This window comes from Saimiri boliviensis, chromosome 11 (assembly GCF_048565385.1).
Source record: "Saimiri boliviensis isolate mSaiBol1 chromosome 11, mSaiBol1.pri, whole genome shotgun sequence".
In the NCBI taxonomy this organism is placed as follows: Eukaryota; Metazoa; Chordata; class Mammalia; order Primates; family Cebidae; genus Saimiri; species Saimiri boliviensis.
The window spans coordinates 92,458,993-92,476,183 of NC_133459.1; the positions used below are offsets into that span (position 1 = coordinate 92,458,993).

Sequence of the window (17,191 nt, forward strand, 5' to 3'; positions counted from 1 at the left end):
ATAAAGTAGACAACTGATAAGTTAGTTTCAGGTTGTGGTAACAGGAAGGGAGAAACAGGGTGATGTGATTTGTGAAGCAGAGCGTATTCAGAGCATATACAGAGCAGGAGCATTGCCCTCTTGCCCAAGCACTGTTAGTTTAAAATTCACCCTGATCAGAAACTGCCTAAATCTAAATGTCATCAGCCTAATGGCTAAGGTCAGCGTTACCATAAACAACATATAACATCTCTGACCAGAAACATTCCAAGCTCCTGACCAGAAACATTCCAAGCCCCTGACCAGAAACATTCCAAAACCCTCCCCGACCAGAGACATACCAGCCCTGAGATAACCACCCAGCAGGGACAGCTCACCTCATCAGGGCAGTGACATTTCAGCTGAGATCTACACGTCAAGAGAGAGTCAAATGTGAGAAGATGAGGAACACCATTTTATGTAAAGGGAGTGATAAATGTGAAGATCCAGAGGCAAGAAAGTTTTGCTTGTTTATGGAATAGAAGGGAGGCCAATCTGGCTGGGACGTAGGAAGTAAATGGGAGGGTGATCAGGACACTGAGCTGGAAGGATGAGCAGATTGTGGAGTGCCTGGGAGAGCAGTTTAGAGTGTGTAGCAAATGGAATGGGAAGGTGCAGAAAGTTTTTAAATAGGTGAGACATGGGATTTGATTTTACCTCTCTCAAGCTGTTGTATGGAGAACAGTTTGGCAAGCAGCAAGAGACATCATGGGAAAAGCCAGTGCTGAGGCTGTTCATTTAGACATTCTTTTTTTCTACGTGCTTTTTAATTTTTTTAAAAAAATTTTTTTATATTTTGAGACTGGGACTTTCTGCGTCATCCAGAGTACTGGAGTGCAGTGGCATGAACCTCAACTTCCCAGGCCGAGTGATTCTTCCACTTTAGCCTCAGGAGTGGCTGGAACCACAGATGTGTGCCATCATGCCCAGCTAGGCTTTTAACACATTTTTCATTTTGTAGCAACAGGTCTCTCTGTGTTGCCCAGAGTGATCTCAAAATGCTAGGTTCAAGTGATCTTCCTACCTCAGCCTCCCAGAGTGCTGGGCTTATGGACATGAATCTTCCAAATGGCATCAGCCTAATGGCTAAGGTTAGCATTACCATAAACAACAAATAACATCTCTGACCAGAAACATTCCAAGCCCCTGACCAAAAACATTCCAAATCCCTCCCTAATCAGAGACATGCCAGCCTGAGGTAACCTCCCCTCTGGCCAGAAAGATGTCAGCCCAGGATAACCTCCCCTCCTCCCAAAGACATTCCAACTCTGCCATAAACTTATCCTCAACACAGAAACATTCCAAGCTTGTGATAAGCTCCCTCACCCTGATACCAATATATGCTTTTAGTCTGTAAGAGAGAATGCTCCTGAAATTGACCAGAAGCCCTTCTCAGGTTGATTTCCCTAAAATAAATCTGCCTTTGACTGTTGAACTGCATTCTGTGTTTCTTTCCTTTCTTTAACGCTTACATTTGGTGTCAAAACCTGGGATGAGGGCTGGGGGCAGAGGCTCTCTTGCAACCCAGGAAACAGTGGGCAATAGAACTTCATCCTGAGTTAACTCCTGGACCCTGAGGGTTTCTGGCCATCTGCCCTGTCTTTTCTCTCCCTTCACTTTTTGAACGATTTGCCTGAGGAAGACAAGTAATCTGACGGGGACTGTGAGGCTCTGGCCAGGGCTTACTCCCCAGTGAGTTGTCAAAACCCTTAGTCTTGGGAATCCGTCTCCGACCACCCACAGTGGGTATTTAGCTTTCTTCCCTCCTTCCTCATCCTCTCTCTCTCTCTCTCTCTCTCTCTCTCTCTTCTTTGTGCAGCTCCAAAGAGGCCCTTTGCCAATTCCGACTGGAACATCCAAAATCAGACACTAATCCAGCTGAGTGGCAAGATCTGCCCCCGCCCTCTCCGGCTTTCTCACGGTACACTGGAAAGTCAGTTCTGCCATCCTGGTCCTCAGAAGACCAGTGGGACTGAGCTAGAGGAAACCTTGGAGATGCCCAGTTTTTTTTTTTTTTCTCAGCTTGACCATCTTCTTTAGAAAAAGGATTGCAGGTCTCTGTCTTTTGTCTGGGGATGCCTAGAACAAAAACAAACACCCGCAGCTTCTTCTCACCAGCCCACAGGGATGCCGAACAACCCCACATTCCTATGCCCTCTCCACTGTGCTGTCCCCTTCGTAACCGTGCCATACTTGGCTTACATGTTTAGTTTCTTATTGCAACATGGCCTGGCCCCAGTACAAATTAGGGAATGACAGCCGATGGCCTGAAAATGGCACCTTTAACTTTCAAATTCTCAGGAAGCTTGGCAACTTTATAATCAAGAATGGCAAATGGCAAAAGGTTCTCTATATTCAGGCTTTCTTCTATTTCTACTTACATCCCAACTCTCCCTGAGTCAAGCTTGCAACCCTCATGAAATCTTTCTTCTTGATAAAAACCGTGTCCTGGTCTCTCTTTCCTTGGAAACTCCCTTTTACCCTGCAGAGGACCCCCTCTCTGTATCCTCATCCCCTTGCATCCACTCCTTGTCTGTCTGAGCCCTCTGCCCTGGTGGCCCCTCCCTTCCCCAAGCCTTCAGCCCCAAACTGTGCTCCTCCTCCTTCTCCATCTGTTAGGCATTCAAAAACCACCTCTGCTATTCCCTCTCTTTGGGAAGTGGCTGGGGCTGAAGACATTGCTCGCATTCATGTCTCTTTCTCCATGTCTGATTTGTCACACATCAAACAGTATCTGGGATCTTTCTCTAAAAATTCCTCTCATTATGGCGGGAAGTTCCTGCACACAACCCAATCAAAAAGAGTGTTCAGAAGAAGCAGCTTCTCCGCTCCTTCTGGAATCTCTCCCTGGTTCGCCCCGCCTGCCTCCACTCCTGCCTCCACCATGTCCATCAGGGTGACCCAGAAGTCCTACAAGGTGTCCACCTCTGGCCCCAGGGCCTTCAGCAGCCGCTCCTTCACGAGTGAGCTCCTCAAGTTTCTCCGGAGTGAGCAGCACTGGCTTCCGTGGTGGCCTGGGTGCAGGCTATGCTGGGGCCAGCCGCATAGGCATGGGAGGCATCACCGCCATCACCATCAACCAGAGCCTGCTGAACCCCATTAAGCTGGACGTGGACCCCAACATCCAGGTCGTGCGTACCCAGGAGAAGAAGCAGAGCAAGACCCTCAACAACAAGTTTGCTTCCTTCATCGACAAGGTGCGGTTCCTGGAGCAGCAGAACAAGATGCTGGAGACCAAGTGGAGTCTCGGCCCGGAGCAACACGGACAACAAGTTTGAGAGCTCCATCAACAATCTGAGGCGGCAGCTGGAGACTCCGGGCCAGGAGAAGCTGAAGCTAGAGGCGGAGCTTGGCAACATGCAGACGCTGGTGGAAGATTTCAAGAACAAGTATGAGGAAGAGATCAACAAGCGTACAGAGATGGAGAATGAATTTGTCCTCATCAAGAAGGATGTGGATGAAGCTGACATGAACAAGGTAGAGCTGGAGTCTCGCCTGGAAGGACTGACTGACGAGATCCACTTCCTCGGGCAGCTGTAGGAAGAGGAGATGTGGGAGCTGCAGTCCCAGATCTCCGACACGTCTGCGGCGCTGTCCATGGACAACAGCCGCTCCCTGGACGTGGGCAGCATCACCGCTGAGGTCACGGCGCAGTGCCAGGAGATCGCCGATCGCAGCCGAGCTGAGGCGGAGAGCGTATACCAGATCATGTATGAGGAGCTGCAGACGCTGGCTGGGAAGCACGGGGATGACCTGCGGCGTCCGACGACTGAGATCTCCGAGATGAACCGGAACATCAGCCGGCTCCAGGCTGAGACCGAGGAGGGCTTCCCTGGAGGCCGCCGGTTTAGACGCGGAGCAGCGCGGGGACCGGGCACTCAGGGATGCTCGTGCCAAGCAGCAGCAGCTGGAGGACGCCCTGCAGCGGGCCAAGCAGGACATGGCACGGCAACCGCGTGACTACCAGGAGCTGATGAACGTCAGACTGGCCCTGGACATCGAGATCGCCACCTACCGCAAGCTCCTGGAGGGCGAGGAGAGCCGGCTGTTGTCCGGGATGCAGAACATGAGCATCCACACGAAGACCACCAGCGGCTATGCAAGTGGTCTGCGCTCTGCCTATGGGGGCCTCACAAGCCCTGGCCTCAGCTACGGCCTGGGCTCCAGCTTTGGCTCTGGCGGGGGCTCCAGCTTCGTCAGCTGCATCAGCTCCACCAAGGCTGTGGCTGTGAAGAAGATTGAGACCTGCGGTGGGAGGCTGGTGTCTGAGTCCTCTGACGTCCTGCCCAAGTGAACAGCTGCAACAGCCCCTCCCAGGCTGCCCCTCCTGAGGCTGCCCCAGAGCCCGGGAGGGAGGCCGCTGTGCAGGGGAGCACAGGGAACAGGAGACCCACCGGACGCTCAGCCCACCCGTGGGGAGTTTACTGCCTGGGGACCCCTCTTGCCCATGCCTCCAGCTGCAAAACAATTCAATTGATTTTTTTTTTTTTTTTGATCCAAAATAAAATCTCAGCTAGCTCGGGGGAGGCGGGGGGAGAAGAGTGTTCAGATTAATTAAAATGCATATTTAAGCTATGAGTGTATTCAAAAGTCCTTCATGTTGTTCTCTTCGTATATCTTGTTTTCCTGGAAAAGGTTTTTCCTCAGTTAATGGAATTACTTTTCTATAATCTGTCTTGCCACTCATACATATGAAAAAACCCTAAAATGACTTCTGGTGGCCTGAGACTCCTTGAGAAAACACAAACGGTGCCACAAATCACCGTTTGGGAAAAATGTTTGTTTTCCTTATGGAACTCCTGGAATTAAAGGTGAATAAATACCTCTCAAAACCTGTCTTTGTTTTCCAGTTATGCGTGTTTGTTAGGCCCTGGAAACTGTTTTCCTAGCCCTGTTCTTAAAGGCCTCACCCAAAGAACAATAATCCAATCGGGAAATTAGCCAAAAAAAAAAAAAAAAAAAAAAAGAATCTTGTAACTACTCTATCTACTTTGTGTTATGTGTGCAATGTCTATTTAAAAAGAGTTCTAATTAATTGTCCTAAGAAAAATAAGCACTTAAATAAAATATTTTTAAGGGAAGAGTAAAAGCTGTGGGACCTTTCAGTTTACATGACTGATTTTAAAACTTACTGGTAGACTAAAATTAAAAATGTCTTAAGAATTGCCAGCATGCATTTTTGCTTGGATTTATTGATCAAGCAATTTCATATTTATTTCTGCCAAATGCTATAAGATGTCAAAATTTGGCATAGAGGTTACAAAACTGTAACTCAGCCCAAACAACATAATCATTCCTTGTGTAACTTTTTAATAAGTGAAACCTTAATATTGGTTTAATGAAGATAGTCAGATCTTGAACTATTTAGTAAAGGAGGTTTGTTTTGGGAAAGCATTGTTATCATCTTACATATTAAAGAAAAGAACATTTATATAAAATGAATTTTATATGGTAAATTCTTGTCCTCAAGTAAATTAATTGGTTGTTTATTCTTTTTACCTTTTTTCCTTGTTTTTTTTTTTTTTTTTTCTGAAATTGCCAAAGCTGAGATAATTGGTTGTTTAAAGAAAGGAATGTTCACAACAACTCAAAAAGTTGAGGCATGTCAGAGATTGTCTGTGAAGGTCTTGAAAAATGTTATAAAAGGGAATTTATGTAAGAAATGTTGTACATTTTTCCTGTTGAGTCTCTGTCGGGTTTTAGTATCAGGATGATGTTGGTCTTGTAAAATGATTTGGGAAGGATTCCCATCATTCTTAGCAAACTGACACAAGAACAGAAAATCAAACACCGCATGCTCTCACTCATAGGCGGGTATTGAACAATGAGAACACATGGACACAGGGAGGGGAGCATCACATGCTGGGTTCTTTTGGTGGGGAAATAGAGGAGGGACAGCAGGGTGTGAGGAGATGGGGGAGAGATAGCATGGAGGGAAATGCCAGATACAGGTGATGGGGAGGAAGGCAGCAAATCACACTGCCATGTGTGTACCTATGCAACAATCTTGCATGTTCTTCACATGTACCTCAAAACCTAAAATGCAATACAAATATATATATATATATATATATATATTTTAAAAAAAGAAATGTTGTACAATTTAAAAGTGATTAGGCCTCCTGAATGCTTTATAAAATGTCACTATAACTCTTAGCAGTACAACTTGCCTGCTTTGTAAGTAGTAAAACCTGGGAAACGCAGAGTTAAATGCTGGAATAAGCCAGATCTTATCTGCATTTCTGTCTAGGTCCGAGATGCTACACCTAGCACATAATTAAAGTCCCAAACTTACTAACAAAAGTAAAGCTTGCTGAAAGTTAACAGTGTAACATGCATGTAATACTATTGCAAAAATAGTCTGCATATACTTTTGGTAAAAAGATTACAAGGAGAATGTGGATTTTTACCCAGATTGAAAGGTTAAAAAATTGTTTTGAAAGTTTTTTTTAATGTTGCATTTTAGGTTTTGGGGCACATGTGAAGAACATGCAAGACTGTCACATAGGTACACACGTGGCAGTGTGATTTGCTGCCTTCCTCCCCTTCACCTATATCTGGCATTTCTACCCTTGCTCTCTCCCCAACTCCCCACCCCCCGCTGTCCCACCCCTATTTTCCCCCCAACAGACCCCAGTGTGTAGTGCTCCCCTCCCTGTATCCATGTGTTCTTATTGTTCAACACCCGCCTATGAGTGAGAACATGCGGTGTCCTTTATAGAAGCTCAAGTGCTGAGCTGTGAGCTACATTGTTCATCAGAGCTGCTGGGCAGGTACATTTAGGTCTGTTGCAGCAGAACTCATAAACTCCTTTTTTCTCCCAGGTGCTCTGTCCCAGGGAGTTACGGCTTTATTTATCAGTTTCTGTTGTGCTGCTGCCTTTTTTTCAGGGCTGCCCTGCCCAGCAAGGAGGCAACCTAGTCACTGTCTGCCTGCAGAGGCTTTGCTAAGCTGCTGTGGGCTCAGCCAAGCTGCTGTGTGAACTTCCCTGCAGTCCCATTTATATGGGTGTAGTTAGAACTGCCTTGGCTCAAGCCTGTAATCCCAGCACTTTGGGAGGCCGAGGCGGGTGGATCACAAGGTCGAGAGATCGAGACCATCCTGGTCAACATGGTGAAACCCCGTCTCTACTAAAAATACAAAAAAATTAGCTGGGCATGGTGGCACGTGCCTGTAATCCCAGCTACTCAGGAGGCTGAGGCAGGAGAATTGCCTGAGCCCAGGAGGCGGAGGTTGCGGTGAGCCGAGATCGCGCCATTGCACTCCAGCCTGGGTAACAAGAGCGAAACTCCGTCTCAAAAAAAAAAAAAAAAAAAAAAAGAACTGCCTTGGCAATGGTAGCCCACCTCTGTAATGGTGGACTCTCTGTAATGGCAGGTTGCTCCGGCAATGGCGGACTGCCTCAGCAATGGCGGACTACCTCTGTAGCGGTGGAGTGCATCGGTAATGGCAGACACCCCACCCCTACAGAGCTGGACCATCCCGGGTTCAGCTGTGCTTGCTGTGAAACTCTCAACCCGGAGCATTTCCAATTGCTGGGTTTTTTTTTGTGGGGGTGGGAGCAGCCGAGCCTGATCACCTGGCTCCTGCCTCAGAGCTTTTTTTTTTTTTCAGTTGAACGGTCCACTCTCTCCCATGTGTTCCAGTTGCCTCTTGAAAAGGTGCCGGGATCTGTGTGATTTCCCATGCGGCAACTCACTGCGCCATGTGAAACAGCAGCACTGAGATTTGTGGTGGTTTTTTTGCCCAGGAATCTTCTGGCCTGGCTCCCTGTTTTAGTCCCCTCTTTAATCAGGTGAATGATTGACCGTGCCTTCCCAGGGCTCCAATTGCCAGCTAAAAGGGCACCCGGACCAGTGGATTTTGCATGGAGAACCTCAGCGCCAGGGCACTGGCAAAGCAGCCACACTGACCAAAACAGCTGCGCCAGCTGAAACAGCCATGCCAGCCAAAACAACCACACTGGCAACCTGTAGGGTTCCTCCACCTGGGAATCTACTGGTCTGTGGGCAATAAAACTCTGTCTGGAAATGCGGTGTCCACTCATCCTCTGCACATTCACTGGGAGCTGCAGTCCTGAACTGTTCCTAGTCAGCCATCATTATACAAATATTAAATACATTCTTTGAGAATATAGAAGAAGAAACTTTTCAATGTTTTTGAGCTAAATATAATCCTGATACCAAAACCAAAGCAAGTATAACCCTGATACCAGCAGATTTTATCAGAAAAAAATTACTTACCACTCCTTCTCATAAACATAGATTCAAGAACTCCTACAAAATATTAACAAATCAAATTCAAATATATAACAGGCACAATGAATCCTGCTTAAGTCTAGTTTATCCAAGGAATATAAAGTTTGTTTAAAAATCAGTTAATGTAATTCAGCCCATTGACTGCATGAAGAAAAAAAATCATACAATCAATCATTTCAATAAATGCAGAAAAAGTATTTGACAAGACTGAAACTCATTCATGATTTAAAAAAGAAAACAGCACATGTCACACACTAAGAATAGAAGGAATTTTCTTTAACTGGCAAAATGCATCCGCAAAGAACATACAGCTAATATTGTGGCTCATACTGAAATGCTAAATGTTTTCATCTCATATAAGAAATAAGGGAAGGATGTCGGCTCTTCCTACATGTGTTCACTATCATTCTGGAGGTCTTAGTCAATGCAATAACGAAAAAGAAAGAAAAATAAAAGGATAAAATGAGGAAATAATATGTAAAACATTCATTATTTGCAACAAACACATATGTAGATAATCCTAAGAAATATGCTTAAAATTAATAGTATTAATCTGTGAACTTAGCAGGGTCAAAGGATTCAATAAACAAAAGCTGGAAACCTCCACAAATGAAAAGATGTAACATGTAGAAGAATCAGAAGATTGTGATGTTAATGTTCTCACAGATGTCATTTTTACTTTGTATCTCCTGGGTTTCCAGTGTTTGTTGAAAAGCTTATCCCCATTGCCAATATTATGTATATACTTTCGTGAGGTGTCTTGAAATATTTTAAATAAAATTAAAATTTTGTTTTATATTTTAGGTTTAAATTCATTTAGAAATTGCTTTTGAGTAAAATGAGGTACAATATTTTTTCTTCCAGACAGACACTAAAATTTGCCAGCATAGACTGTTTTTAAAAAATATATTTCCTCCACCGATTTGATGTATCATTGTTATGTATTAAATTTTTACAGACAATGATCTATAATGAGTTATCTAGACTCACTTATCTATTTATTTGTTGGTTTATATACTGATACCATATTATTGCTCCCAATCAACTTGTGGAGGCTGAGGCAGGAGGATCATTTGAGCCAGGAGTTGGAGGCTGCAGTGAGCTGGGATCACACCATGGCACTCCACCCTGTGTGACAGAACAAGATTTTGTCTAAAAAAATGCATCTCTTAAGTGTACAGTTTTAACACATTGTGACAAATTCATACAACTTTAGTAGATTCATGTAGTTCTGCAGCTATCACCAAAATCCAGTTTTAGACCATTTTCTTCACCTCTTCAATTTCCCGCCAGCTCCTTTTATAGTCAGTCTCTGCTCCCTCACCTGCTACCGCCATGACAGCCCCAAGCAATCACTAATGTCCTCTGTGCCTCTACAAATATGTCCTTTCTGGCCATTTCATAGAAATAGTATGAAACAATATGTAATAATTTGCACCAGCTTCCTTCACTTACATAAAGTTTTTGAGGTTCATTCATGTTGTAGCATACATAAGATCACTGTGGAATAGAATTCCATTGCACAGATACCTCACATTTTGTTTGTCCACTTAGTAGCTGATGGACACTGAGTTACTTCCAGTTTTTGACTTTTGTTAATAATGCTGCTGTGAATATTCCAGAACAAATCTTGTATAGATATGCTTTGATTTTTTTGGGATAGATTTCTAGGTGTGGAGTTGTTGGGGCATATGGTAGACATACGTTTAACTTTTTTAAAAACGGACAAACTGGTTTCCAAAGTGACTATTATTTTACCTTCCCATCAGCAATATTTGAGGATTCCAGTTTTTCTACATAATCAGCAAGACTTGATATCCTCTGTCTTTTTAAACGTAGTCACATTCATGGGGTATGTGGTATATTACTGTGGTTTTAATTTACATTTACCTAAAGACTAATGTTATATGCTTTTTAACCATTTCTATTTCTTCTTTGGTAAAATGTGCATCCATGTTCTGTGCTGATTTTTAAAATTAAGTTGAATTTTATTGAGTTAAAAGAGTTCCTTAAACATTGTGAATTCAAATCCTTTGTAGGATATAAGTTTAGCAAATATTTTTTTCCAGCCTATTACAGTTTTCTTCTTAATGATCTCTTTGAAGCAGAAAAGTTTTTAATTTTAGTAAAGTTCATTTTATTAATGGTTTCTATTTGGCTTGTGCTTTCGGTACATTATCTTAGAACTCTTTGCTTAACCCAAATTCACAAAGATTTTCTTCTGTTGAATTCCTCTTGAAGTTTTATATTTTAGCTCTTACAACAAGGTCTATACCCATTTTGAGTTAACTGCTGTGGTGCCATGAGGGGGCTTTGTCTGTATAGCAGCAGGGGAGCTTGGAGATAAGTCATGTTTAAGAGTGATCATTCCTCAGCCCATGAGACTGAGATTTCCTTCTACATGTCAGTGACTGGCTAATGCCTTGAGGAAAGACAGATAAATGGTATATACAGATTATACATTTCCATATACGTCCCATTTTTATGACCTGGGGGCAAAATGGTTACAGTAGCCCTAGGGTAGTCTTTCCAGAAGAACCTTCAGAAGCAAAACGCACCAAAAGCAGGGAAGGATTGTACAAAGGGGCTAACAGGGACCTCAGGTGATCTAAGATAGTCTCCTAGGAAGTGTCCTCCTGAGATGGATGCGAAGGTGAACTTCCACATATCAAGGACTCAGTAAACACGTGTCTTCGGAGTTGGGAGCAGATAGAAGGCATTTTCCAGTTTGTAAACATCTTTGTCAACATGAATAGAGCAGGCATCTAGACTTATCATCTCCTATAGAAAAGATGGAGAAATTTGACAACCAAAGGTCCCATCCATTTAAGAACCAGTGAGCTCTGAGAGAATCCTAAGGGTTAGCTGATACTGCCCTCTCCCAGCCCGCAGACCCCACACTTCTAAGATTTGTTGAGTTTCTGATGTGTGGCCAGAGGAACACTAGCACAAGGTGTGCGACCCTCAGAGACCCTTCCCAAAGCAAATGAGAGTGAGGAGTTGTTAAGCCGAGTCCAGGTTTATTGGGGTTTGCGGGCAACTCGAGCGGGAGAGGGAAGAGCTGCACCGAATGGCTGAAGACATAGGTTTATATCGGGAAGGTGACGGAGTTTAGGCAGAAGTGTTAGCTGCTGGTTGGTGGAAGGGAGAGCAGAGGAGGGTTTTCTGCGTGCCAGAAGGGGATTGGTCACCTCTTGGCGGGCTTAGGTTTGAATTTTATTGGCTGTCTTGTTTCTAGGCAGACTACTGCAACTGCCAAGGGGTGGGGGATGGGGGTTGGCTTTAGGTTTGGCGGGTTAAGGCTGAGCAGTGATTGGCCGCCCTGCGCTACCAGGCAGAATAGGGTCTGCAGGCGGACTCCAGGAAGTGAGGGACAAAATGGAGGACTGTGGGTTTTTCTACCAAACATTCCCGACTCCTTAAAAAGGAAAAAGGGCGACGAAGTCGTTCTGGCTACTTCCTGCTGGACTTGGGCAAAGAGGGGCCATCTTAAGGAGTCTGGGAGATTGGCAGAGGGGTGTAGGTGTAGTTTGGTGTTGGGTGGCTGGATACCGGCTGCAGCATCATTTGGTTGATGGTAACTCGGGTTAGTTCTTGAAACCGACGTTGGAGGAACATGCGGAGGCTTCTGTTGAAAACTTGTAATTTTGGAGGCTGGTCTTGATTTTTTGGAGGTTTTCAATTTGCGTTTCTACCAATCCGGACTCGTTGACATAGTAGCAGCATTCTTCTTGTAGGAAGATGCAGGTTCCTCCCCGCTCCGCTGTAAGAAGATCCAGTGCCCTCCGATTTGGTAGGGCTACTTGGGCGACCGAGGTGATCTGTCGTTGGAGAGACGCAAGAGACGCTGCTGAGTCTTCAATGGCTGCTTGGAGTTGTGAGGAAAGGCGGGTCAGAGCTTGGTGAGAATGGAGCAATGCTCCTCCTCCCAATCCAGTGGCCAACGCAGAGCCTGCAAGGGACAGGCCCACAGCCACTGGGAGGAATCCTGCCCTTCAGGTGCGATGAGATGGAGCCTGCGGGACCTGTAATAAGAGGAACTCAGCTGGGGAGTAGACAGTGAGTCGAGGTACTAGGGTGACTGGAAGGCATAAGAGGGTTGGAGGCTGGCTGGAAGACAGGGTTTTTGTTAGGGTGCCATTACACCAGAAGAAGATGCCCCTTGGAGCGGTTAGGCTGGTTGAAACCCACCTGGTGTGGTTACAATAGGAATAACTGTGGCCTAGGGAGTAGCAGGCCGGGAGCTGAGACTCAGGTAAGGCATAGAGTTGTACGTTAGGAATGGGAGCAAAGGGGTTAGATGATTCCGGGGTATTACGCGGGAAGGGAACTGGTACCGCAACGAGAGGAGTCTGCCCAAGAGTGGCACACAGAAGGTAGGAGGTTAAATTAGTAAGTCCGGACTGGTTAGCAAGTGCTAACCCCTCTCTAAGGCGGGCGATCCATGAGAAGGGAACGTTGTGGAAATGGAGCTGAGTGGTTAGGACCTGTTCCTGCTTCCGTATAGAGGCACTTATGGAGGTGAGCACATAAGCGCGCCATATGTAAAGGTGTGAGGAGGGGTACGGTTGCCCTGGGAAGTCATAGAGTGCTGCCTTTTGGGGACTGGTCCATCTTGGGTTCCAAGGGTTGGAAATGGTTAGAGTGAATTGGCTTTTTCCCGTAGGGACGCCCTGGGGGTTGAGTGATGGAGTTATGGTTAAAAGTGAGGGGCGGTTTAAACCCATTTGTGGAGTTTTCTACAGGGCACAGGTTGACCAGACACAGCCCAGACAAGAATGCCAGGAAGAGGCCTGACAGCCATCAGGCTGTTTGTAGTGGAAGCAGAGTACAGGGCGGGGGACCTTGGAGTTAAAAAGGAGGAAAAGTTGACCTGAATGGGGTGTGAGCACCCCACAGCGGGACAGTCCGGGGTGGCTAGGAGATGATTGTGAGAGTAAGGGGAGGAGTCACAGATATGATGTGTTTTGGTATAGTTTTCAGTAAGGAAGAATCTCTAGACATACTGAGGAGTTAAGTTTTGGTAAGTTTGAGAGATAGAGGGCCAGTAGGAGTACACTCCCAGCGGGGAGAAGGGGGGCCATCAGGGCACCTTTTTACTCGGGACAAGTGGACCCACGACGGGATTTGTGCGACCTTAATGGCTGAAGGGGTGGCGAGGATGACCGTGTAAGGGCCCTTCCCACTTGGGGGCGAGAGGCTTTGGGGAGAGGGATTTAATAAGGACTGAGTCACCCGGAGATACCCTTTGGGTGGTTTTGGATGGTTGAGTGGGCTGTGGAAGAGAAGCGTTGGCATGTTCCCTAAGAAGATTTTGAAGGAGAGTGAAGTAGGGGAGGTAATTACTTAAAGGAGTGGCTTCGGGGGATGGAGGAGTTGAAAGTAAGAAAGGGCGACCATATAGTAGCTCAAACGGGCTAAGCTGTGCTGGGCCTCGAGGACTCACTCTTAACCTGGCAAGGGCGATGGGGAGTAGTGTAACCCAGGACTGGCGGAGTTTGAGCATAAGTTTGGTTAAATGCTCCTTGATGAGGCCATTGGCCTGTTCTACCTTACCAGAAGACTGGGGATGATAGGCAGCGTGTAATTTCCACTGGATTCCTAAGGAAGTGGAGACAGCGTTAGTAATTTTAGAGATGAAGGCTGGGCCGTTATCTGACTGTACGGTGGCTGGGAGTCCAAACCGGGGAATGATGTCTTGGATAAGATGAGTGGCTACTGTTCCTGCCGACTCGGAGGCTGTGGGATAAGCTTTAATCCGGCCTGAAAAAGTGTCGACAATGGTTAGTAGATAGCGGTATTGTTTGTGTTTTGGCATGTGGGTAAAGTCAATCTGCCAATCTTGGCCAGGCAGAAACCCAAGTAGTTGATGAAGTTGACGCCGAGGATGACAGGAAACTTGGGGGTTGGCTTTTGCACAGATAGTACAGGAGGACTGGACCTTCTGTATGGTGTTGAGGAGGTTGTGGGGGTGAAAAAGTGGACTGAGGAAGTGGTACAAGGCTTTGGGTCCAATGTGGAGTGATTTGTGAATGTCTTGAATTATTTGGTATCTTTGTTTTTCAGGGAGTATAAGGAGATTGTGCTTAAAAACCCAGCTGTCCCTGAATTGAACATTGGGTAAAGATTGAAGGTTGGCTAACTCCGTGGGAGAGTATTGGGGGTCGTATGTTTTGGAAAGGAAATAGAGAGCAGTGGGGGGGGCGCTTTTTCTTTGGCTGTTGTTTTTGCAACTGAGTCAGCAAAGGCATTTCCCTTAGCTACAGGAGTACGTGAGGATTGGTGTCCCCTGCAATGGATGATAGCTACCTTACTGGGGAGCTGGATTGCCTGAATAAGCTGAGAGATGAGTTTTCCATTGAGAACGGGGGTGCCTTTAGTGGTAAGGAAGCCCCGTTCTTTCCATATCATGCAGTGGGAGTGAGCGATTAGGAAGGCATATTTGGAGTCTGTGTAAATGTTGACTACTTTTCTGGTTGCCCAGATTAATGCCCGAGTAAGGGCAATTAGCTCAGCTTGTTGAGAGGTAGTTTCCGGGGGCAGAGGCTGAGCTTCAATGACGTCAGTGTCTGTAACAATGGCATAGGCAGCTTTCCGGGGTCCTTTAAGCGAATGCGAACAGGCTGATGATGGGAGGCCACGGAGGGAGTACTGGTATCCCATACCTGTGGGCAAACGCTAGGAAGGAGTTGGACGGCCTGGTGGGGGGCTGGCGGATTGGTAACCAGAGAAAGAAGGAAGATACTGGCATTAGTATGTGGGAAGACGATAGTTGCCTGCAGTTTGGTTAGAATGTCCCGTCCTAAAAGGGGCACGGGGCATGAGGGGATGACTAGGAAGGAGTGGGTGAAAATGGAGGAGTTAAAAGAACATGTGAGTGGAGGGGTTCTGCGCGGTGTGGATGGAGACCCGTCAATTCCCACAACAGAGACCTGGGAAGGAAGAGTTTGTCCTGAGTAGGAGGGAAGCACAGAGTAGGTAGCCCCCTTGTCGACTAAGAAGGAGACACTTTTACCTGCTACCTTGAACACAACCCTGGGCTCGGCAAGGGTAACCGGGGTTGGGGAGCCAGGGCTCCTCTAGTCGTCTAACAGCCCTAGAAGTTCCGGGAACGGAGAGTTCTGGGCGCCTGGTTCCTGGGCGGCATGACCAGGTTCCAGGCCTCCAGTGACAGCCCCTTGCTGTCCAGGATGTCGGTCCGGAGAGACCGGGACCCTGGGCAAACTGGGGCAGTCAGACTTCCAGTGTCCCATAAGCTGACAGATGGGGCAGGGCTTGGTGGGTGGACGAGGTTGGGGACAGGCCTTGGACCAGTGTCCTTCGTTTCCACATTTAAAACAAGCACCTGGAGGGGTGCGAGCGGTATTTTGTGGGCCCCGGTTTCCTGCCGGCCGCAGGGTCGCTACTAGAGCCTGGGTTTGTAAAGTGACCTTCTGTTTCATTCGGGCTTGGCGGGCAGCCTCGGCTGCGTCTTCCCTTGCGTTAAATACTTTAAAGGCCATTTTCACCAGGTCCTGTATAGGGGTTTCTGGACCATCCTCCACCTTTTTTAGTTTTTCCGGATATTAGGAGTGGATTGTGAGATGAAGTGGGAGGCTAAGACAGCAGCCCCAATTTGGGAAGTAGGGTCAAGCCGAGTATAGTGGACAAGGGCTTCCTGTAAACGGCCGAGGAAAAGGGCAGGGTTTTCGTCTGGCTTTTGAGTGATTTCTCTAAGTTTATCATAGTTAACCACCTTATTGGAGACAGTATCCATGCCCCGCAGAAGATATTGGAGCATCCGGTCACGGGCAGGGATGTTAGACCCCGGCCCTTCCTGATAAGTCCACTAGGGGTCTGTGCTAGGGAGAACTTCAGTGCCAACTGGGACCTGGTTGGGGTTTATAGCATGGTCTCTGTCAGCTATATGTCTAGCCGCCGCTAGGATGCGCTCATGCTCTTCGGCGGAAAGAGTGGAGGTTCAGATGACACGGATATCATGCCAGGTAAGACTATAAGCCTGAGTGAGGTACTGAAATTCCTTAATATAGGTGGAGGGATCGGCCAAGAAAGATCCAAGCCAGTGTTCAATTTGAGCCAGGTCTTGGAGGGAGAAGGGAACATGAACTCTGACGAGACCTTCTGCCCTGGCCACCTCACGAAGTGGCGCCAGGACAGTTCGTGGGTGGGAACGAGTATGGGCCGCAACTGGAGAACTTAAAGGGGGCGGCGCTGCAACGGTCGGAGGGGAGGGGGACGAGGAAGGAGGAGGAGGAGGAGCTGTGGGAGTGGGGGCAGGGTCTGCAACCGGCAGAGGAAGGGGGTTGGGGTGAGTAGGAGGGGGATGGGATAGGTGGTCAGGCAGCTCCTCCTACGGTTCATAAGGAGGGGGAGAGCTGACCTTGGGAGGGGTGCGAGCTAAGAGAACTTGGTGAGTGGAACAGGAGGAACAGAGGTCGGGGTGGGAACGCAAATCCCAAAAAGCCTGGACGTACGGCACCTCACGATCCTTGCCAAAACAGCGACAAAATTGTTTAGGTCTTGTAGGATGTTAGAATTGAAAGTACCAGTCGGGTTTTGTTAGGAATTTGGGACTCTGTGTTCCCCATGGCGCGTGTGGCGGGACTTTCCCTTTAGCGGAATTGGGCTAGAGTGGTGTGGGAAGAGGCGTCCCGTCTGTCCCACAGCCCCTCTAGAGGGTGATAGGAAGAGTCAGAGAAGGCGTCCCCCCTTCTGACCGTTCCTATAGTGGAAGTGGAAGTGAGGGAAGGACCAGAGGAGGCGTCCTTCGTCTGATCACTTCCAAGGCTCCTGGAGCCTGGTTGGAGGATCTGACTCTCGGGCCGGCTGGCGCTTGGCGAGGGATCTGTGGAGTGGGAGACGCAAAAGGAAAAGGGGACCACCACACGCACCGCGGGGAAGATAGGCAAGCAAAT

At 47.1% G+C, this 17,191-nt stretch overlaps 1 pseudogene; it reads left to right on the forward strand.

Moving 5' to 3' along the window:
• Positions 1-2,902: 2,902 nt before the first annotated feature.
• On the forward strand, positions 2,903-4,312 carry LOC101042370 (keratin, type II cytoskeletal 8 pseudogene; annotated as a pseudogene).
• The last annotated feature ends 12,879 nt before the right edge of the window (positions 4,313-17,191 follow it).